Source organism: Arvicola amphibius, chromosome 2 (assembly GCF_903992535.2).
Source record: "Arvicola amphibius chromosome 2, mArvAmp1.2, whole genome shotgun sequence".
In the NCBI taxonomy this organism is placed as follows: Eukaryota; Metazoa; Chordata; class Mammalia; order Rodentia; family Cricetidae; genus Arvicola; species Arvicola amphibius.
Window position 1 is genome coordinate 161539486 of NC_052048.2, and position 24056 is coordinate 161563541.

At 38.8% G+C, this 24056-nt stretch overlaps 1 long non-coding RNA gene across 1 annotated transcript in view; it reads right to left on the minus strand.

The window, feature by feature from the left end:
- LOC119808254 overlaps positions 1-22947 on the minus strand; it is a 48454-nt gene extending 25507 nt beyond the window's left edge. The window contains exon 1 of the long non-coding RNA XR_005284412.1: positions 22870-22947. This is a non-coding gene — a long non-coding RNA (uncharacterized LOC119808254). The remainder of the gene's footprint in view (positions 1-22869) is intronic.
- Between the last annotated feature and the right edge of the window lie 1109 nt (positions 22948-24056).

Consider the following 24056-nt stretch of genomic DNA (forward strand, 5'->3'; position numbering starts at 1 on the left):
TGGTTGAGTACATTCATCAACCCTCATCAGAAGCAAGGGGTAATGGTATATGTCTGTAATCTTAGCACACAGGAAACTACGATGGAAGGGTCGCTGTGAGTCTGATGCCAGCCTGAACACATAGATTTTTTTTTATCTCCAAAACAAACAACAGCAAGAACCTCCCCAAAAAAAATTGCCATAGAATTGTACACTCAGAACTAGTAAATTTTATAATATGCAAATCACTTAAAAGTATCAATGAAAGTATCAGAAGCATAAACTAAGCAAAGTCTTATTATTCTTTGATGCGATTAAACAGTCATTAGTTCATTAGTGAGGAGTCTAATTCAGTGGAGTGAAACTGCATCATTCAAAAAAAAGTATCTTGCAGATGCCACCTCTCTCCCTGTGGCCACGGGTAGAGGCCAACACTGCTGAGTTTTCATAATTCTGTTTTTAGCATCCTCTTGGAATTCTCATTTTAAACTAGCGTTTTTGACTCCTTTCTTGCTTTAAAAAATGAAAATAATACTCATTAGAGATATAAAATCTGTTAATAATTTGATACTTTTGTGAAGTTTGATTTGCCATCCATATAAATGTGTATCTTTTAAGTTTGCAAAGATTACATAAAATTATGTGAAGCATAGCATGACATTTATGCAACACAACTACCAGATGACAGAGGATTGCAGTTCCAAAATAAGACACACTTCTGTGGAATAGCAGGCAAAGAGCAGAGGTCATATCTGCTCTGCTTAGCAAGAACCTCATAATCACAAATAGAAACATCTGTCTTAGAGATCATGAGGCTAATACTGTAATAACAAGTATTTAACCTGTAACTTTGACCTAGTCTTTCTGCTTTCTGAGCCTGTAAAATTATCTCTAATATCTTCATTGGCTCTTAAACTTTTGATTCTAATACATACTGGAAAAAATAGAAAATACAGTAATATATTGTAGCTATTTCTTAATCTATCTAGACAAGTATAACAACATATCATAAACTAATTGGCTTGTAAACCATGATTTTCTCTCATAGCTCTTGAGGCTACTAAGTCCTCATTTATGACCTCATACTGACCCCTCATGAGAAGGTCTCATCCTTAAAATATAAATACTTCTTAATACTATCACTTTAAAGATTAGGTATAAAAATAGGGATTTTGAGGAAATGCAGGTCTCCAGACCATATCAACTTGAATACAGAACAGAGTATTGTTGGGGTCAATCTATGTTCCTTCAAAAGTGGTAGAGTACAAATTATATTGATAAATGTCATGTGCTCTTTGTGCTTGTTGAATACCAACTCTGAACACAGGAAACACCTTATCTCAAACTGAAGCAAGTTTAGTTCAAATGTCATCTGAAATTCTTCCCTGAGGAACACTGGTTCCTTACATCTGTGTTGAATCCTTGACCAGAGAACAGCTAGAAGGTAAACTATAGCCATCAAAGGTTAGTATTCTTTATCCCATGGAGTAGAAGTCTGTGCTAGGAGAATGAAAAGCCACAGGGTTACCCTAAAGAGAAGGCTGCTCTGCCTGGAAATATCTCAATTGGGAACCCCAGCATGGTGGCTTCTTCATGCTGAGAGTTGTCAATGACTGCATTGATATTACTTTTGCTTAATCTCCCAGTCAGGCTATTCCAGTTACCTCCAGTGGATCTTGGAAGTACCTGACTTGGTGATGTTTTTCTATCAATCTGCTGCTTCTATCTATCTGCTACTTTTTAAGCTGTTCCTTTACTTTTGCTTGCTACATGTTTAATATACTCACTCATTGAAAACAAAAAGCATCGACGTTGTACATGATTGTCTGCGTGGAGCAGAAGAGAATACTGATACCTCGGCTCTCGGGTCATAAGAGACAGTGGATTTGCTTGTTGATTATACAAAATGAACATCTAGTCTTTGTAAAGAAAATTAATAAATTACCACCAGGAGTCCAGACTCACCACATGCTTGATGCACATGGAGTAAGTCCAGGGGTAGATAAGAATTAGTATTCATATTTGATATGTTAGGGAAGTATAGATTCAAGTTTAAGCAAAATAGTGCCTCCTTAGGCACGTAAAAATTATGAACCTCCTAGTGTTCTTACATGTCTTAAAATACATTAGGAGGTATCGTTATAGCTCACAGGTGATGGGTTGGGAACCTAAGCTGAGGGAAGAATAGCTTTTGAGGACAAGAAGAGATATTTATTATAACAGAAAGAGAGATAGTGAGCCATGTATTGGCATGGAAAAATTAATTTATGGAAATGACTGTACCTAGTGATGCCTCTCTTCCAAGAAAGATGACTCAAGGTTGCAAATCAAGAGAAAACTGGGCTGGAAGTAAAGAGGGGCTTGGGAGAGGGGATGAGCTATGAAATTATTATTTGATAGTGTTGGAAAGCAAGCTTATTTGAGAAACATAGCCTTAGATTTATATTCATAGGTTTAAAATAATTCCCTACCCTCATCTAAATATAAGAGATATTCAAATTTAACCAGAGAATTTTAGGGATTGTGTATAGAAGGAAGAGCATCACGAATGTGATAGCCATAACTGATCCTAGTGGAAGGTGAAGATTGAAGATGACTGCATCAGCAACGGGAGGAAGATCAATATGGAGAACTGCAGCGGTGGATGAGGTCACTCATAGAGTATGTGAACTCAGGGCATACAAATTGGGACTCAAAAATGGGATCCCCAAGACTGTGAAACAATAAGGCTCACAAGCTCTAAGACTAGCAGCCAAGACGATTTAGGAGTAGCCTCTGAGGTCAGGGTGGTGCAGACATTAAGATGTTGGTACCACAAGAAGTAATGACAGACGTGGGCATGAAAAGAAAGATGCTAAGTCTGAATGTAGGCTCTGAAAGAAAAGTAACTGAATTCCGAGGATAGGAGAGCATCTCAGTTGGACCAACAGTTCAATGAAAGCCTGAGTTCCAGAGCTGCCTAAGCGAAGAGGGAATAATTTGAGACCATAATGGAAAACATGAAGGATATTTCACCTTCCAATTTTTGTGTAAATGAGGTATGAAAAGGAAGTCTTTTTTTTAAAGATTGCAACAAAAAATGTTTTTGAGTAGCTTGGTTTCATTTACAGCAAAAACAAAAAGAAAATGGTCAGGCATCTTGAAATTTGCATGCAAATGTATGGATCTAGAAAACATCATATTGAGTGACGTAACCCAGGCCTAGAAAGACAAATATCATATCTACTCACCCATAAGTGGTTTTTAGACATAAAGCAAAGAAAACCAGCCTACAAATCACAATCCCAGAGAACCTAGACAACAATGAGGACCCTAAGAGAGACATACATGGATCTAATCTACATGGGAAATAGAAAAAGACAAGATCTCCTGAATAAATTGGGAGCATGGGGACCTGGGGTCCATGGGAGAGGATTGAAGGGGAGGGAAGAGAAAGGGAGGAGAGCAAAGAAAAATATATAACTCAATGAAATCAGAAGAAGAAGAAAAGAAGAAGAAGAAGAAGAAGAAGAAGAAGAAGAAGAAGAAGAAGAAGAAGAAGAAGAAGAAGAAGAAGAAGAAGAAGAAAACTAAAAAAATTAAATGGTCAGGGATGTTAAATACACAGTGGGACTTACAAAATTGTAGAGAATCTAGAAGCAACATTTGAGAGGAAAGGTGGTATCAAGACTACTGCTCCATATTCAAGGATGCACTGAGCAGAGAGACAGGGAAGCCAGAAGTCCTCAAGGAGCTTCAGTCGTCTAAGGAGAACATGGTAGGTTTAGAAAGCTAGGAGACACTGGGAATCTTTTTAGGAACCTTATTTTTCTCATGTAGAGTTATGGAGCATTCCAGTAAAAAGAGGAGTAACAGCTTCTGAGCCTAAGCCTTCATAAACTCCAATCTAAACTTGGGTAGAAATTAACACAATGACAGAATAATTTATAGCTCAAAAACAGAAGGTATTGATAGTTAGGGACAGTCTATTGCTGTATGCCAACTAGTCAGTAAATGAAAAATCAGTTATTTTATTTTTTATTTTCTCCACTGAGAGTTTCCTACATAGCCCAGATTTCCTGGGGAGAGGATCAATACTTTTCATTAAAAGATTACTAATTACTAGTCTATATAATCAATCAAATGTTGGCTGAGATTCTTTTTCTGAATTAATTGAAATTTAGATTGCTTAATGGGCTTTTTTTCATACTTGGACACGATTCTTAATCTTTAGTTTACATAATTGAATTCTCTAGAATCTCTTGTTACAGGATAATGAGAACTACTAGGCAGAGAACCTTAGTCATTTTCTATAATTACCAGTAAAGCCTTTGCAACACATTGTACTTCATAAATCAGTGAATAAATAAAGAGCCACAAAAACAGACAGGGGCATGTGGTCCACGTGAATACTCTTGCTTGCATCATAAAACATCTCCATGAATTACATGGAATGTACATTAATGATTTATATAATGCTGTTCAGAACAGGTTAAACACCTCCTTAATTGACTTCTTCAGAATTAGGAATAATTCTGATCTACAAGATGGGTTTATCTTTGCCTTTAATAATTGTTTGCTCTGAATATTAATCATATAAACAAGAAATGTAGATAGCTTATTTCCATATACCTTTACCCTAATGACTTATCTTTAATTTAAGCATTTGGAAAATCATATTTATGTTTTTTGAATAATATGCTAATGTAAATGATTGTTTATGTTTTAAACAACTTTCTTTTTCCTATTTTATCTTTGTGTATTCCATACAAAGAAAAACAGAAAGAAAGAAAAGCCCATCTCTACACCCTGGGACCCACCGGTATGACTACTAGTCAGCACATATGCATTGCATCAAATGCATTACAGCAGCCCATTGAGGTAGTAAGATTTGTTGAAGGAGGCAGAGGCAGAAGGATCACAAGTTTGAGGCCTGACTGTGCTACACATTGCGGTTAATCCCAGCACTCAGGAGGTAGAGGCAGGTGGATCTCTTCGTCTGAGGCCAGCCTGGTCTACAGAAAAAGTTTCAGGGCATCCATGGCTACACAGAGAAGCCCTGTCTCAGAAAACAAACAAACAAATCTCGCCGTGCAAGCTGTAGTGTGACACACTGAATCACACAGAATGCCCTTTAGTCCAGACATCTTTACTTGTAAGAGTTCGTTGCAATGAGTCATTGTTCTGGTTCGTGACCTCTGGCTCATGACACACTATTGATACTGGGCCTTCCCCAGGACTCCTCTTGTATATCCTGTTGATGCCTGTGTCATAGAGATCCGTTGCTTTGGATCTTCAGGTCTGGCCCCTTCACACGCTCCAACTGTTCATAGATGGAATGGATGTTAGGGTGGGCTAGCAGCCCGGGTTCTGGTCCTGGGTGGTGAATGGGTTGGTGTAGTGAGGAGCTGCGGGCAGGCCTGCTTTTCATCCTGCCCAGCTCTCGGCTGCCTGACTAGCTCAGCCCCAGAAATAACAACACACAGACTGTATTCTTTTAAACACTACCGGGCCCATTAATTCCAGCCTCTTACTCACGTCTTGACTAACCCATATCTAATAATCTGTGTAACACCACGAAGTGGTGCCTTACCGGGAAGTTTCTAGCTTACGTCCATCTTGGGCTGGAGCTTCATTGCGTCTCCCTCTCTCTCAGAGGAGAGGCATGGCAGTCTCTCTCACTTAGGAGAGGCATGGCATCTGACTGAGCCATCTACCTCACTTCCTTCTTCCTGTTCTGTCTACTCTGCCCACCTAAGGGCTGGCCAATCAAATGGGCCAGGCAGTTTCTTTATTAGCCAATGGGAATCCTCCATCAGGTTGGTGAGCCTGTCAGCCTTCCTTCAATATCACCACCTAGCAGAGCTCTCCAGCACTGCAGGCTGGCTCACGCAATGGAGCAGGCCGCAGGGAGCTGGTGAGTTCTGCTGTCATGTCCTTGGGTATAGCTCAACTGCACCAGCACCACCTGTGCCAGCTCGGTTGTTTTGCCCGGGGGGAGTGCAGGGCTCACTCCCCCAAGTGCTGCAGTTGGTGAGGGACAGGACCAGCTTTCCCACCTGCTTGCGGTGGCAAGGGGTGGGGGGAGCATCGTTCCGTCACCCTTGCCACAACTTGGCATACAAGGGTTAGCAAGGTGAGCTCTTTTACTCTCATGCCCTCAGGGTCGGTTCAACTGAACACCGAAATTTTGGGTTTTGTTTTGGCTTGGTTTGCTTTTACTTTTTTATTTGTTTGTTGGTTGGTTTTTGTCTTTGTTTTTTGACTTTTCTTGCAAATTTTATTTTATTTTCTGGAGAGGCTACAAGGGCAGAGAACAGATACAAGGAAAGGGAGTTAAATGGGATTGGGATGCATGATGTGACATTTGTAAATAATCAATAAAAAGCTTATAAAAACAAAAAACAAATAAGCAAACAAAAATTGCCTATACTATATTGCCTGATAGTGGTGGAGCACGCCTTTAATCCTAGCACTCAGGAGACTGAGGCAGGCAGATCTCTGTGAGTTCAAGGGAGTCTAGTCTATACAGCTAGTTTCAGGACGGCTAGGACTGTAGGACTGTTATAACCTTGTCTCGTAAAACCAAAAAAAAAAAAAAAAAAAAAAAAAAAAAAGCACTATACCTACAACTTCAAGCTCTACGCTGAATAAGAATGGGGAGAGTAGACATTTCTATCTTGTTCCTGATTTTAATGAAAATTATATTAAACCAACTCCTAATGAGTTACCATTATACCCATAGATTAGCTCATCTCTCACACTTCATCAGAGGTGTTTCCTTTTGCAGTATTAGGAGTAAGAACAGAGATCCCACAACAGTCAGGCATAAGAGAATAAGAGACGGTGAAATGCTCAGCCATAAACAGAGTATCTGTTTCACACCAGCTCCCTCAAAGGTGAAGGGATCATTGAGTGGAACAGAGGTTAGAACAATTGTTGGTGACAGAGACACTGAGTAGAACATTGCTTTCCAGACATGACAGGGCAGCTGTACATATGGACTCTCAGTGGTAAACAGAAACCACAATACCTGTACAAATTCAAGGCAGACAAAATCCCTCGTAGGTCAACCATACTTCATTGGATGGCCACACACCCGAGAGTGTGAGTAGCACAAATAGGCTCAAGATTTAAAACTAATGAGGACCCATAAAAGGGTGAGGAGGGAAGGGCAGGCAGATATGGGAAGAGTTGATGAGGTGGATATGAGATAATTTGGGGAAGGTGGAGGAATATGATCAATAAACATGGAGATATTTTCAAAGGATCAATAAAGATATTTCTAAATAATTAATTTTATAAATTACACTATAGATTATTTATTCCTTTAGCTCCATAACTATTACAAAGGTGGGAATTCTGTTGCAAAAGGTTATTTTGGTGTAGGTAACCAGGTTTGAGTTAACTGAAATGAGCAGTTTGCTTTGGCTGTTGATAATTTCAAATGAAATTGTCTAACGGTCATTTAACAAACCTAAGTATTGAGTCAAGTTTGGTGCCATATGACTGTAATCCCAGGATTTGAGAAGTGGAGAAGGAAGACTAGGAGTGGGATAGCAAGTTTGAAGCTAGTGTGGGCTACACTAGACCCTGTAGCAAAAACAAATAAGTAAACAAACAGGTTTAAATTTATAATGTTCCTTAAAAATAGAAATTATGTATGGTTATATACCATTTTGTATCAAGATGACATTTGGAATAAAGTATAGAAATGTGTCTTAATTGCCTTGTTCATTGTGAATGTTCAACAAGTATTGTGTGCAATGTGAGAACTAACTATACCAAATTATTTACCTACTTTGGTACATAGAAAATGTTGACAATTTGGAGAAATATGGTTATGGGGTCATTCTCTTGTGAGTCGAGTGACAGAGTTAAATGTATTCATTTAAACTAATTTGGCATGTAGAATCAGAGGGTTTCTGGCAGGGGTGCACTTGTTGACCCAAATGTATCTGATGTGTAAACACGGGAAGCATCAATGCTTACATACAAATAGATACAGATGCAGCAAGCAGTGAAACGACTCATAACATACAAACCTTATTTTACATCCAAAAAGTCTTTTGAAAAATGGAAATACTTGATTGCAACTTTACATGGAAGAAGGATTAGTGATAAATGCATTGAGATTTTAGATAGCAGAAGGAAATCTTTAACTATGTTTTCCTCTGGTTATTGGAGTATAAGCGCTGCAACTCATACAAAAATGTATGAAATCCCCTCTACTTTCAGAATTAGTAGACCCTGGAAGAATATATAACTTGTCACATGTCCGAAAGTTGGTAGCATCCACATTGCCATATTCTTCCTTTACATGCATTTCACTATCAGAAATGTAATTTAGCAAATGCAGATTATAATTATTTAATGGATATTAACTGAACAAATAAAAATTTGTGAAGAAAAAAAACTGTGGTATTTTATGTTTGAATGAACTGAAGATTCATCTATTTATCATGTATTTATTGAGTATGCACTCTTGGTCAAGCTGTCTCCTAGGACCGTGGTTTTGGAAAATTGTGACCCATTTCATCACTCACATTCTTACTCATGGGAGCCTGTCCAGATGGAAGGCTGTATTGACACTAGCTTTATTTGGTTGTATGCCCAATGCAGCCAGTCATTTGACATCCAGTTAAGAGCTCAGTGCAGTGTATATTCTTTTTATCCATTATAATTTCACATGTAAAAAATCTGAGGTTTGAGGGACTAACATACTTGCTCATATTTTTACAATTAACAACTATCTATGAGATCAAACCTAGCCAAGGGCACGTTCCATAGCTGCTGTATTTATACTATGGAAGAAAGTCAAGTAAAAACAAGGTTTGCAGATGGAACTCAGCAACTATTTTACTAACAGTGAAAGAATTATTCCATTTAGTGTCCATTGCCTTTTCTGACTAGTATGGGCCATTTGCTACATATTTTGAAACCTGTAGGTAAGGTTCTAAGATAAGATATATGCCCTAAAACAGACACACAAGCAACATTATTCTGACTAAGCTGATTGCACTTATGTATTTAGGTATAAATATGTGTATGTATGTGTGTGTTTGTGTGTATGTAACAATAATTAAGAGGAGAAAAGAACCATGAATTTGAAAGAAAAAAAGGGAAGGTATATTCCCAGGAGGGTTTGGAGAAGGGAAATGGGTGGGGGGGTGGGGGCAATGGCATAATTATATTAACATCTCAAAAAATAAAAAAAAGTAAAAATATATATTCTTAGTGGGCCATTGCCACATCATTAATAAGAATTCTTATTGCCCTAATTACATTTTCAAAAGAATAATATATTCAAGGAGATCCTGATAAAGAGAAAATGCACAGCATCTTGGAGATACCTGAGTGGTAATGTGAGAATTAATTCTCAGATGCTTTTTTTTCTGATACATTCTAGCTTTTGATGGACATAAAATAAGTTTACTCTTACGGAATTCGGTGTGGCAGTTGTTCTTCCTGTCCAACTGTACCCCTATAAGTTTTAATCATCTCTCCATTCCCCTACCTATCAACTTTTCAGGCTCTGGTAACTTATTTTATTCTCTATTGCTTTGAAATAAGTGATTTAATTTCTACATGAATGTGACAACATGTGGTTATTTGACTTTATTTTCCTGATTAATATTGTCTAACATATATACCACCCTCTAATATCATCTGTCTTACTTAGCTTTACATAAAACACCATGACCAAGAGGAACTTGGGTAAGATAGGGTTTTTTGGTTTATAGACAGACACCAATCAAAGCACATCACTGAGGGACGTCAGGGTAGGAACTGGATGTGGGGCAGAAAAGCTTATGCAGAGACTATGAAGGAGTGATGATTGCTGACTTGCTCTCTATGCCTTGCTCAATTTGCGGGGGTTTTGTTTTGTTTTGTTTGTTTGTTTGTTTGTCTGGTTGGTTGGCTGGTTGTTTGTTTGTTTGGTTGGTTGGTAGGTTGGTTTGGTTTGGTTTGGTTTTTTGAGACAGTTTTTCTCTGTGTAGACATTGCTATAAGACCAGGCTGGCCTCAATCTCACAGAGATCTGCCAGCCTCTGCCTCCCAAGTGCATGCACCATAACTTCCTGATTCAGTTTGCTTTCTTATGACACCCATGACCATGGGGATAGCACCTTCTGCGGTTGTTGACAGAGGCTGCTCATTTTTTTTGGCCACCCAGATCAGAATTAATCACCCAGAAAACATATTAATTGCAATACTGTTTGGTCAATAGCTTAAGCATATTTTCAGCTAGCTCTTACCAGTTTATTAACCAGTTTATATTATTTTTATATTTTACCATGAGGCTTGTGGTTTACCAGTACTGGAGCATGGGCATCTTTCTTATCTGGCAGCTACATGGCATCTCTTTGAAGCCACCTACTCTCTCTCTCTCTTTCTATATCTATATATATATTTATATATACATCTATAAATATGTCTATATCTCTCCATATATATATATGTATATATGTATATATATATATATTACTTGTATTAAACTAATACAAGTAACAAATCTTTACAGGATACAAGACCATTGTCTCACAGTGTGCAGTGGTCTGGGTTATCCCATATCCAATCATTTATCAAGAAAATGCCCCCACATATTCGCCTACAATGTGATGATGGAGGCATTTTCTTAGTTGAAGATCCCCTTCTGAAATGACTCTAGCTTGTGTCAAGTTGACAAAAAATCTAACCAGTGCACCATGGCTGTTGGCTTAAATGACAGACTTCTATTCTATATACAGGCTGAGCAATATTCCACTGTACATACGAGCCCTAAATCTTCCATGTCTTGGCTACTACAGATGCTCCCACAGCAGCATGTGACTGCACATAGCCCTTTACCATTTTGATCACATTTCCTTTGTGTGTGTCCCAAGCATTGGTCTTCATCATCCTGTAGCTCCATTTTCAGTTCTTTGAAGAATCTCTGTACCTTTTCCCCATAATTACTCTGCTATTTTCAATTCTAACCCACAAGAAATAAGAGTCTCACACCCCCATTTTTTTTAAAAAAAATATTTATTTATTTATTATGTATACAATATTCTGTCTGTATACCTGCAGGCCAGAAGAGGGCACCAGACCCCATTACAGATGGTTGTGAGCCACCATGTGGTTGCTGGGAATTGAACTCAGGACCTTTGGAAGAGCAGGCAATGCTCTTAACCTCTGAGCCATCTCTCCAGCCCCCAACACCCCCATTTTTTGAATGAGCATAACATATACCTATAATGCCAGCACTGAGGAAGTTGAGTCAGGATTATTAAAATATCAAGGCAGGCTTGGGCATAACAATGAGGGGATGAGGAGTGGGATGGAAAGGGAGATAGCCATTTTCCACATCCTTCTAACTAGTCTGAGGTAATTTTTATTTCCCTATTGGCAATGTTGTACATTTTTAAATGTATTTGCCTAATTTGTGAATATTTTCTCCCATTCCATAGATTGTCATTTTGGTCTGTTGATTATTTCATTTTTTTCTTTATTTTTTCTTTTGTTAATTTTATTTTTTTTGTATTCATCTTTTAGGAGAAATCTAATTTATTTTTTGATATATGAAGAATTTTTTATTATAATAACAAATCATGCAAAGGTTTGAAGAATTAACTCCATTAATCCTAGTTCATCAAAAATAAATTCTGTATGTGAAATATTCTAGTTAAATATAGCATTGGATTATGAATCTCCTGGCTTCATATTTAAGTATAATACTAGTTGTCATAGTAATAGTGTAATAATTGAAATATGCATTGTTTTATTATTTGGTAAGTCCTTAAACATAGCACAGTCTAAATCCATACTGTCTTTGATACATTAATGCTACAAATGTGACATTCTACCAAAAAATAGTGGTTTCAAACATGCCATATTATTATTATATTAATCACAGCGATTATTTGCAAAATATTTTTTAAAATAATACAAACAAAATTTGAACATGCCTGTAATACTTTTGGAAGCTTATTTTTTTTTCCTCATGGTTTATTTTTTTTATATTTAAAAATTTCCATCTCCTTCCCTCCTCCTCCCCCCTCCCTCCCCTCCTCCTCCCCCTTCCCTCCCCTCCTTCTCCCCCTTCCCTCCCCTCCCCTCCACCCATACCTCCCCTCCCTCCCTCTCAAGGCCAAGGAGCCATCAGGGTTCCCCACTCTATGCTAAGACCAAGGTCCTCCCAACTCCCCCCAGGTCCAGGAAGGTGATCGACCAAGCTGAGAAGGCTCCCACAGAGCCCGTCCTTGCAGAAGAATCAGAGCCCAGAGCCATTGTCCTTTGCTTCTCAGTCAGCCCCCGCTGGAAACAACCTAGATGCCCTTCAGTGGAAGAATGGATGAAGAAACTGTGGAATATATACATGCTAGAATACTACTCAGTGGTAAAAAACAATGACATCTTGAATTTTGCAGGCAAATGGATGGAAATAGAAAACACTATTCTGAGTGAGGTAACCCAGACCCAAAAAGATGAATATGGGATGTACTCACTCATAATCGGTTTCTAGCCATAATTAAAGGACATCGAGCCTATAAATTTGGGATCCTTGAGAAGATAATAAGAAGGTGAACTCCCAAAAAAAGATTTAGTAATCCTCCTGGATATTGGAAGTAGACACGATCGCCAGGCAAAATTGGGAACTTGAGGGTTGGGCAAGACTGGGCCAAGGGAAGATGGGGAGAGAAAAGTGTGAAGGGGAGAACGGGGGGAGCTCGGAGGAATGGGGTGCTTTTGTTAATTTTAAAATTACATTTATTTATTTTGTTTGTATGCATGGAGTTGGACACATGTGGAGGACAGAGTACAACTTGTGTGAATCGGCTCTTCCCTTCAGTCATATGTATCCCAGAAAGAGAACTCAGGTCATCAAGCTTGGTGGAAAGTCTCTTTACCCACTGAGCAATCTTGCCTGCCCTATTGCCCTTTTTTTTGCCATGTAAAAGTGACTTGGTTTGTTGTCATCCTATTTGTCAAGTTTCTTTCTACTGCCTATGTTTTAAGAGTCTATTCATAATAATATATTCCCAATGCCCTACAAGTCACAGTAAGAAACTGGAGTCATGACTAGAGAAATGAAGCAAGGCCAAATTGCATTATTTGGTTAACATCTAGATAGCTATCTTTTTGTTTGAAAAGTAGAAGAGGAGAACATTGTGCCTACTGCAAAACAATACAGTGAAGTTTCAAGTAACTTAAATAGGAGGTATATTGGAAAGGATAAAGAATTGCTGAAGCACATATATTACCTTACCAAGGTTCAGAGCTAATATCTGTAACATGAGAAGAGTAGCCTGTCTTTGACAAGCTTCCCAGCCATATTTTAGAATACTCTCTGGAGAACAAATGACTAGGAAAGCAAGAAGCCTGATGACTTAGTGGATTCTCAGTTGCCAACAGAACTGAGTCCTGGCTGGCCTTGTTCCTGCTATTAAAGCAAGTGGGAGCAGGGGTTCCAAATGATTTACCTGGGTCTAGACCAAGCTATATTTTTCTGTTAGTAATTGGAATAGAATTTGAAATCCTTAAGATTTTGCATTTAGCTTCCAGTAGATTTTCAAATGCATGACCTTTAAGGTGCCATCCATCCTCTTGCTCTTCCATGATTAGGTATATTTATGAGGACAACTGAAACTTTAAATTCCCTACTTTCATTGCCAGTAAAAGCAGTAGATGTGACAGCAATAAAAAGTCTTGGCTTCTTTTATTGAATCACCAACCAATAATTTTATATCAAGTAAGATCATGTGACAATAGGCAATGGTCTGTAGCACCATTATCACTAAAGGCCAGCCAACAATTTCATTATAAAATCTTCTGAGGCGGCTTGCAATTTGGCTATTTTAATTAAACCTCAGCAGCCCAGATTGCAGGGGAAAGTACTGGGAATTTTCCACAGATATGTCACTCTAAAACAGTGCTTCACTTTGGATCTGATGTCAGGAATTATAACAATATTTAATGCCAGATCATTGGCATAACAATGATCTTGAGTGACAGCTTGGGTGCTTGGGAAATTAAATGAAAATGGATTATGCTTATTTATCTACCGAACCGTCAAGTCAATACATGTAGCTCGTGCTTTTTAAACACTGTTCCATCTTGAAGACAACAGGATGACATCGATAGTTAACTCTGTGTGTTGTCAGGAGGCTGAGCTTGACTCCATATCTTTGTTCTTTTAAAAAGATTCTAGTGGCTACGGGAATGGCTTCATGGTTATGAATGCATGCTATTCCTGAAGAGGACTTAGTTTTTGTTCCTAGAACCCAAGTCAGATAGCTAACAAGCCCCTGTAACTCTACCTCCAAGCAATATGATACCTCTTATCTCTCTTGGCATCTGCACTTATTTGCACACAACCAAAACCCAGAGCCATGCATACAGTTAAAAATAATAAAAATATTCTCAAACATTCCAGGTAAGGACAATGATAATAATGTCAGTGGTAGTTTTGCTGATAGAGACTGAGGCCATGGGTTTGTAACTGTCTCAAATATTGTTTTCTGGGCTTACTCTATCTATTCAGGTAATTTAGGATTCAGATAATGACAGTCTTTCACTGACTGAATGCTTATGATGTGCTGGCTACTAAACTAAAACTAGACAAGGAAGTTGACCTTAACCAATAAACAATCATTTTTTTCTCATGTCTTTGTGATACTGGGGCCCATGTTTTAACTATGAATATATCAGGATGCCTCTTTTCATGAGCTAATCACCTTTAGAATTATAAAAAAAAAATTTCAGGGAATAAATTGGATGAAGTTTGGAAAATTGGGATTTTAGGTTTTGTTCATTAATCTTTAAGTGGCATAAATATACATACTATTGGGGTACCATGTAATATTTTGATAAATGTGTATGTCGTGTGTTGTTGAAATCAGAGTAAAAGTATTTACTGCCTCAAACTCTTATAAAGTCTGTGAGTAAAAACAGTTAAGATTATTCCTTCCAGCATTGTAGAAACAGAACATTTTCATTATGCGTGCTATGGATGCACACTACATTTTCCTATTTTTGTCTACTTGTATCAACTGGCGCACATTTTCCTGTTTCTCTGGACAAGGCTCCCCAGTCTCTGGTAACTAACACTCTGTTCTTCACATCTGTGAGATCAGTTACATTCAGGTTTTACCAATGAGTGAAGTCATTCTGTTTTCCTCTTGAATGAAAAAAAAAAATATTGTCTACAGAACCATGTAAAAAAGAAGGTAGATGTGAAACACTCACTTTTTCTCTTTCAGCTTATGAGCAGTTTTAAAACAATGCAAGCTTACAAAAGTTCATTTTATTGATATTTACTTCACGTTATGACTGAGTAGGGAGATATATGTGGCATGGAAATGAAAGGAAATGAAGAACTGCTCTCTTGAAGGATAGGTATATTGATGAGACAGAGGAAGGAGGCATGGGAAGCATCTGTAGAAGCAGGGCTTTGGAACGACAGGGTACAATCTTTGATCAATACTTCTTGGAGCTTTCTCTTCTTGCAGTTTCCATCCATCTTTTAACATGATCAATTTCTCATCTCTATTGATTTCATCCTCTTTGCCTCAAACACACACAGCTCTTTCTAGACATGAAAAATAACTTCCCCTGATCTTGATCTATCATTGGTTGAATTAGTGATTGATTGGATAGTTAATGAAAGTCCACTAAGTGACACATGAGCTAATCATTTCTAGGCATACAAAGTTTCACAAAAGGGACTCTTTCACTAGAAAGCTTTTTGAATTATTGGGATGAGCCATGGGCAGGTGAATATCTGAGATCATATTTTATGATGATAAATTAATCAATTAAGATTAGAAATCTTCCAGACCAGTTGTTTACAGCACTCTACAGACAGATTAATCAGCATAGCAACTACCTTCCTTATTTGCAGCAACTTTTCTTTATTATTTTTATAGATTGGATTTCTTATCTTCATTTCTCCTCTACCCCCTCATTATTAGTTTGGTACAAGGCCCCCTTCTTTCTCAGCCTGCACCTTTTATTGTCACCAATCACCCATTACTTCCCTGTTCATGAGCCAAATGTTTCCTTAACCTCACACTTTCTTTCCTTAAATATATACAAATATATGAATATGCTAATCTTTTATGCTTCTTTATCTTTTGTGTGTGTGTTTGTATGCATGATGTTCTAGTCTGTGCAAATGACCATGTTTATACAAGTGCACACATATCTCTGTGTGTGGAGACCAAAGGGTAAGCTAAGGTATCATTCCTAAGGTATGACACATCTAAGCTGAGAGATCAACAAGCCCCAGGAAACCATCCCTCACCACATGTTCAGAACTGAGACTACAAGCACACACTACTGTGCTTGGCTTTTTTCTTACATAGCTTCTAGACATAAGTCCAGGTTCTCATGGCTGCAGGCAGGTTCCTGGGCAACTGAGTTTTCTCCCAGGCTCCTTATCTTCCTTTCCCTATGCTTAAGCTATTTCTTCCTAGAACTGAAATCTGGATTCTAGGTCTGAATATTCATCTTAAACTGAAAGAACTTTGTTAGAAACAACGTATCTTGAAACAGAGAAGGTCACCAAATTTGGTGCCAGCTATTCAGTGGCAATCTGAGGGTCTTATACCTGATGCTCTTATATCTGACAGTCATAGATTGCATTATTTTCATGCAGAACATATATCTTGTGATGACGGTCCCTCCCTTAAGGGTGTATAGTCATTGTCATTTGTAATATGGCTGAGATATTTTGTGTTTGATGCACACAGAGTGTGCATTGAATTTTATTCACTTAATCACTCTATATTTATTTTAAATTCAGTTAGGTAGGCTCTTAGTTTCTATGTTTATACTGTATGGAGCCTGGTTTCATCCACTAAGTTTGAATACTAGTTTCCTTGAAGTTCTACCTTCCTTTGTCTTAGTGATACTTGATCTCTTGACTTTACCACAGGAATCTTTCTGAAGGGCCATGAGTGACAAAATTTTTCCTGTAAGTACAGAGATTATCTGCTTAAAGGTTGGTTATATTTTCAAGTTTTCTCTATGCAACAACACTTATCAAGTAACTGAGTACACCCTGAAATTGGTTTTCAAGCTAATTATAGAAGTAAATCTCTTTTATGCTTTTCTATTAAGAATTAAACACTCCTGCAACCTCAGTAAAACTCTAAAACACAACTTGCTCCATTACTGAGGAGACTTAAGAGGTGAGTGAACAGTCACACAGCGGGACACCCCACCTTACAGGACCTCAAAAGTGGGACAAAAACCCTAGGCCACTGCCCCAACTCCTTTGGCTTTTCCAGTCAGCCAGGAGAGAGTTTCTTGCATGCTGGCTCCCCCAAGACCCAAACCCACCCCCTGGAACCCCCAAACTACTAGCCACACCTTGCCTAAGAGCTGAGAGCTTGCTATGATATGGAGGGAACAAAGAACTTGCTACAACACTCAGGGCCTTAAGAGAGAACACCAAGAGAGCAAACCAGGAGAGAAGAACAAGAGAGAAAACCAGGAGAGAAGAACAAGAGAGCAGGCTTATAGAGACCTCAGAGGCTTTCTGAGACAGATATTAACAGTACAGAGCAGACAAAAAAACCTCCCAAACACTCAGACAGCAAAAATTGGACCAAGATTCAAAGACACTACTGGCCTCATTTGAAGGAAGAGATGGGTAGACACCAATGCAAGAATTCCTCCAACAACCTAAAAAGCAACATGGTAACACCAGAACCCAGTGGCCACACAGCAGGAAGACTTGATCATCCTAACCCAGAAAAAACAGAAGAAAATGACTTTAAAAATAACTTTATGAAAATAATGGAGACCTTTAAAGAGGAAATGAAAAACTCCCTTAAAGAAATGGAGAAAAAGACAAACAAAAAATTGGAAGAAATTAATAAATCCCTCAAAGAAACCTGAGATAAAACAAACAGATGAAGCAAAGAGTTCAAGACTTGAAGACTAAAATAGAAGTAATAAAGAAAACACAAACCAAGGGAATTCTGGATATGGAAAATCTGGGTAAACAAAAAGGAACTACAGAGACAATTATAACCAATAGAATACAAGAGATAGAAGAAAGAATCTCAGATGTTGAAGATACTATACAGGAAATAGACTCATTAGTCAAAGAAAACATTAAATCTGACAATTTTTTTAACACAAAACATCCAGGAAATCTGGGACACCATGAAACGATTAAACCTAAGAATAATAGGGATAGAAGAAGGAGAAAAACTTCAGCTCAAAGGCACAGAAAATATATTCAACAAAATTATAGAAGAAAACTTTCCCAACCTAAAGAAGGATATCCCTATGATGACACAAGAAGCTTACATAATACCAATATTTCGGATTTTAAAAAATCCCCTTGCCATATAATAATCAAAACACAAAACATACAGAATAAAGAAAAATATTAAGGCCTGCAAAGGAAAAGGGTCAAATAACATATAAAGGTAAACCTATCAGAATTATACCCAACTTCTTACCTCATGGAACCTTCTCTAAAATATAACCCCAGTAGCACAGACACTAAGAGCAACAATAAATAAATGAGACCTCTTGAAACTGAGAAGCTTCTGTAAATCAAAGGACACAGTTAATAAGATGAAGAGGCAGCCTACTGAATGGGAAAAGATCTGCACCAACCCCACATTGGACAAAGGACTGATCTCCATAATATACAAATAACTCAAGAAATTAGACATTAAAACTATAAATAACCCAGTTAAAAATGGGGTACTGAACTAAATAGAGAATTCTCAACAGAATAATCTAAAGTGGCCAAAAGATACTTAAAGAAACGTTCAACATCCTTAGCCATCAGGGAAGTGCAAATCAGGTAAGTTTGAGATACCATCTTATATCTGTCAGAATGGCTAAGATCAAAAACACTAATAATAGCTTATGCTGAAGAGGATGTGGAGTAAGGAGAACACTCACTCATTGATGGTGGGAATGCAAACTTGTGCAACCACTTTGGAAATCAGTATGGTGATTTCTCAAAGAATTGGGAATCAACCTACCTCAGGATCCTGCAATATCACCTTGGGCATATACTCAAAAGATATTCAATCATACTACACAAGCATTTGTTCAACTATGCTCATAGCATCTTTAGCCAGAACCTGGAAACAACACAGATGCTCCTGAGCTGAAGAATGGATCAAGAAAATGTGGCACACTTACACATTAGAGTACTATTCAGTGGAAAAAAAAACAATGACATCTTGAATTTTGCATGCAAATAGATGGAATTAGAAAACATTATCTCGAGTGAGGTAACCCAGGCCAAAAAAGATGAATATGGTACGTACTAACTCATAAGTGGATACTAACTATAAACAAAGGACATTGAGCCTATATTTCATGTTCCTAGAAAAGCTAAGTAATAAGGTGAACCCAAAGAAAAACATATATAGATCCAACTGGAATTTGGAAACAGACAAGATCACCTGATAAAATTGGGAGCATGGGGGTGGGAGAAGAATGGAGGGGAGAAGAGAAAGAGGAGAAGAGAAGGGGAGGGTTGAGGTGAACTTGAGGGAATGGGATAGTTGAGATGGAGGAAGGACAGAGATTAAAGCTAGGAAAAAGATATCTTAATTGAGGGAGCCATTATAGTGTTAGCAGAAACCTGGCTCTAGAAAAATTTCCAGGAATCCACAAGGATGACCCTGGCTAAGACTCTAAGCAATAGAGAAGAGAGGGTCTGATCTTGACTTGCCCTGTAGTAAGACTGATGGATATCTTAAATATCACCTTAGAACCTTCATCCAGCAACTGATGGAACCAGAGGCAGAGCACACTGGAGCATTGAACTGAGCTCCCAAAGTCCAGTTGAAGAGAGGAAGGAATGAGAATATGAGCAAAGAGGTCAAGACCATGATGGGTCCTCCCACTGAAACAGTTTACCTGAGCTAATAGGAGCTCACCAACTCCAGCCAGACTGAGAAGAAGCAAGCATAGGACCAAACTAGTCTGATTGTGGTTGACAGTTGAATTGCTGGGGCAGACGGAGTGCCCACTGGCAATGGAACCAGGACTTATCCCTACTGCATGTGCTGGCTTTTTGGAATCCTATTCTCTTTGGACGGATACCTTGCTCAGTCTAGATATAGTAGGGAGGGCCTTGGCCCTTCCACAAAGCATTGTGCCTTACCCTCTCTGAGGATTGGATAGGGGTGGGGTGAGAGGGTGTGTGGAGGGAATGGGAGAAGGGGAGAGAGTGGGAACTTTGATTGGTATTTTTTAATCTAATAAATTTTTTAAAAAGAATTAAACAAATTTGCATTTAAAAAGTTATTCTATATGTATTGCTTGTCAACTGAATAAAGAGATCAGATTGTGTCCACACTAAGAAAAATAGTAGAATATAGGGTAAGCAATCTCTGTGATTGGTTTATCTATATAATTCTATATATACAAGTGGAATAGTGGATTTCTATTATTACTTGATCCAATTACTATTATAAAAGATAGTCTTAGAGAGAGACACCTGCTCATAATTAATTATTGACCTGTATTCCTGTTTTATGATAATTTGCTAATAGAAATGTTAGCTTCAAAAATGAATACAGCCTAACTTGAACAATAAGCCCAGGTGAAAGAAATAGAGACAACTTATATAATGAAGCACTACATCTGTGGTGATTTGAAAGAAATTGGCCCCCAAAGGAAGTGCCACAATTAGGTGATATGCCATGTTGAAGTAAATATGATCTTGTTAGAGGAAGTGTGTTACTGTGCGGTTGGGCATTAAGATCTCTTTTGCTCAAGCTACACTCAGTGTGATACACAGTTCACTTCCTGTTGTCTGCATGTCAACATGTAGTCAGCACTATGTCTACTTGCATGCCATTGTATTGTCCATTATGATAGTGGACTAAACTTGTAAAACTGTTAGCCCTCACCTCAATTAAACATTCTCCTTTATAACAATTGCCATGGTCATGGTGTCTCTTCATAGCCACAGAAACCCTAACTAAGGCAACATCTTTAAACTTTAAAATCGTATTAAACTAGAAATTTTGATTTCCTAAGGATGTGACCTGGATAAGAATACAATAGTCAAAAAAAGTAAATGCATTCATTTTATATAACTACTGTTTCAATAGATCAGGTGAGGACTGGGTTTCTATAATTGGCATAAATGAAAAGAAGTGAGATAATGTATGTGGGTATATTTAGTGAACTCTAGTTTCCCAATAACTTAATAACAGTAGCTATTATTTCAGATACAGTTGCAATTCATGCCCAGTCAGGTCCCAGAGAGCAAAGAAAGAAAGGGATCACAACATGACTGTTCCAAAGTATGGTTCAGGGGAAGGTTTTATTGCAGATATAAGAAAGAGAACATCCAGAGTCCACTGGAAGTGTTCATAGCAGATAGATAAAGCTGTAGACTGAACATGACCAGCAGACTTGACCTTGCCATGAGAGAAGCAGGAACAAAGTGGGTAGGGGAAGAGACCCTGTGAGAGGTGGAAGGAGGGAAACAGAAAGACAAAGGGAGTGAGCATAGCTAAAATAGCAGAGTTATAAAGTGAATGAGCAGCTAGGGGAGGGGAAGCCTGTAAGTTGAGAAGTTTAGGATAGGAGATGAGGCAAGAGGAGCTAGAATGCTAGCATGGACTTTAAAATTTGTAGCAGACACTTGTAATACCGAGGGAGCCTAAAGGCCAGCCATGCACTTTGATATGCGCACAGAAGATACAGACAGCCGTTTGTCCCTTCTTCCTTTTGGAGCTTGGGAAAAAGAAGTTTTCACTGGAACTCACATCGTACTACAGATGGATGTACGTCTCACTCTCCGCATGAGCCTGCACTCACTTGCCAGCCTCAGTCCACTTGTGATTGCCTTTGTCAGACCAGGCATTGGCATCATTCCTCCCCCAAAATACTACCAACAACTCTAACTAACAAATCAAGTGCTTCTTTGTACTTTATACATCATTTTCTTCCTATGGCATACATTAGATACATATATCCTAAACTTTTTTCTACTTTGAGTTATTTATTTCTAGACCTACAGCTCAATTATTTAATGTGATCCAGAAACACTATATCTTGATCACTATAAACTTGCTGGAACTGGGGCAAAGAAAGTATGATAGAGGGTATTCTATCAGACGCTGTCTTCAAAATGAATCTTTATAACTACCAAGACCTAATTGCTCTTAGTATGTGATTGTGCCATGATTTTTGAAGTCTATGATACTGTGAGTTGAGAGCCTATCAACCTTGGTGTCACACCTAAGTATACAGCAACTATCTTTATGGGTTACTACTGACTTTTACGGTCTCTCTTGAAAAGTGTTATACAGAATGATTGTTTCTTAAAGACTAAAGAGTTGCATAGCTTTTGGAATTTACACAAAAGCTGTCATGTCTGAGAGTGTTAAACTGTTAAAAAATTTATTGTCTGTAAAACCCACCTTAAAGCAGTGTTGGCCCTTATCTTTGTCTTGGTATAAACAGAGTTCTTATGTAAGTCCCAAGTCCCAGTCACTGGCCTCCAAACCTTGACTCCTCCCCTGAGGAGTGTCAAGACAGCACACCAAAATCTTGCCCACTCCCAAGTCTATTTAAACTTCTTCCCTGGAAAGTTCCCCGTTGTCTCTTCCCTCCCCTTCCCCCCACCCCTGTGGTTGTGTTCACAGCTTCCCTCAGGGCCACCTGAGAGTGCAGAAATCCCATGGATATTTTTTAATTTGGCATGCTGTGATTTGGCTTGATTGGAATTTTTTATGTTGGCAGAGAGTTCACGTTAGGAAAATTCCTAACATCTTGGAGGTCCACCGGGTAGGGCCCTAGTCTACAATCTGAGCTCTCCACACCACACTAAAACCGACTCCTGGGCTACAGCAACTGCATATTAGTGAGTCCCTTTTTCTTGTCTACGCTATAGGATTTTTTGGAGGACCCATTCGTACTTACTTTCGTTGATTATCGGACTCTTGTGGAAGCCACAGGCCCATGCCAGGAGTCTGATCTCAGCTCAGAAGCTAGACCAGCAAGACTAGCTGAGATGGACTTTGTTTGCTCTAGGGATGCCAGCATTCAATTTACATGACCCCGTGAGGCCTAAGAGCTATTTTAGTGGACACGCTGTAAAAGACTTAGGCCACGTGGTTGGACATGGACTTTAGAATGGGAACTTGCAGTTCAAAACTAAGTCTGCTGTCGCCCCTGGAATGCCTCTTACAAAATCTTTATAAATTACTGCTGTTCAAAACATTCTGTCCCAAACGGTTAATTTCCCTATGCACTACACATTGACCACCAGAAGGAAGCCTTGAGCTTCCAGTCCTCTGGGAGCTAGACAATTTTTGTCGCCATAAAGACAAATGGGTAGAGATTACATATATTCATGGTTGGGGGCTCTGCACTCCCACCCTTCCCTTAGTAGCCAGTGTCTCGCAGCATCGGTCTTGATAGCTAAGGCCACAATGCTCCAAACTCCCAGTCATCTGGGAATTGGAACCCTGACAATTCCAGCTGGACCATGCAGCCAGAGGCACTGGCCCCCTCCTCCCTCCCTCAAGCCCGCACTACCCATCCCCCTTCTGTGGAGCAGCATTCTTTATATTTCTCTCTTTCCCTATCTACCCCCTCCCTTGCCAACCCTGGAGGAGGTTCAAGGTCAACTTCCACCTTACCCATCATCCTCTCCCCCTCCTACCTCATCTTCCCACCCTTGGACCCCCTGCACACTGGGCTAGCCCCTCCCAAACCTCCCCAGTCTCCTATATCAGATCCCACCGTAGCTCCACCCTTCTTTGTGCTCTCTGGGAAGTGACAGGAGTTGATGGCATTATGAAAGTTCGTATTCCCTTTTCTCTCTCAGATCTCCCTCAGACAGAAAAGCAGCTAGGTTCCTTTTCTACTAATCCTTCTGCTTAAAGTTAAGAAAGGTTGAGGAGGGTCCCCAAACCCCTATATGGGAATTGGTGAAAATGGCCTTTAAAGTTTTTAATGCCTGAGAAGAAACTGCTGAGTCTTCCTGACAGACAAGGCAAAAGCAATCCACAGGCCCAGGCCTTAGCAGCTGCCCTAAGGTCCCAGGACAGGGGACAAGGGAAGACAACCACAAGACTCTACCCTGATGGAGCCCAGCCTAAGTC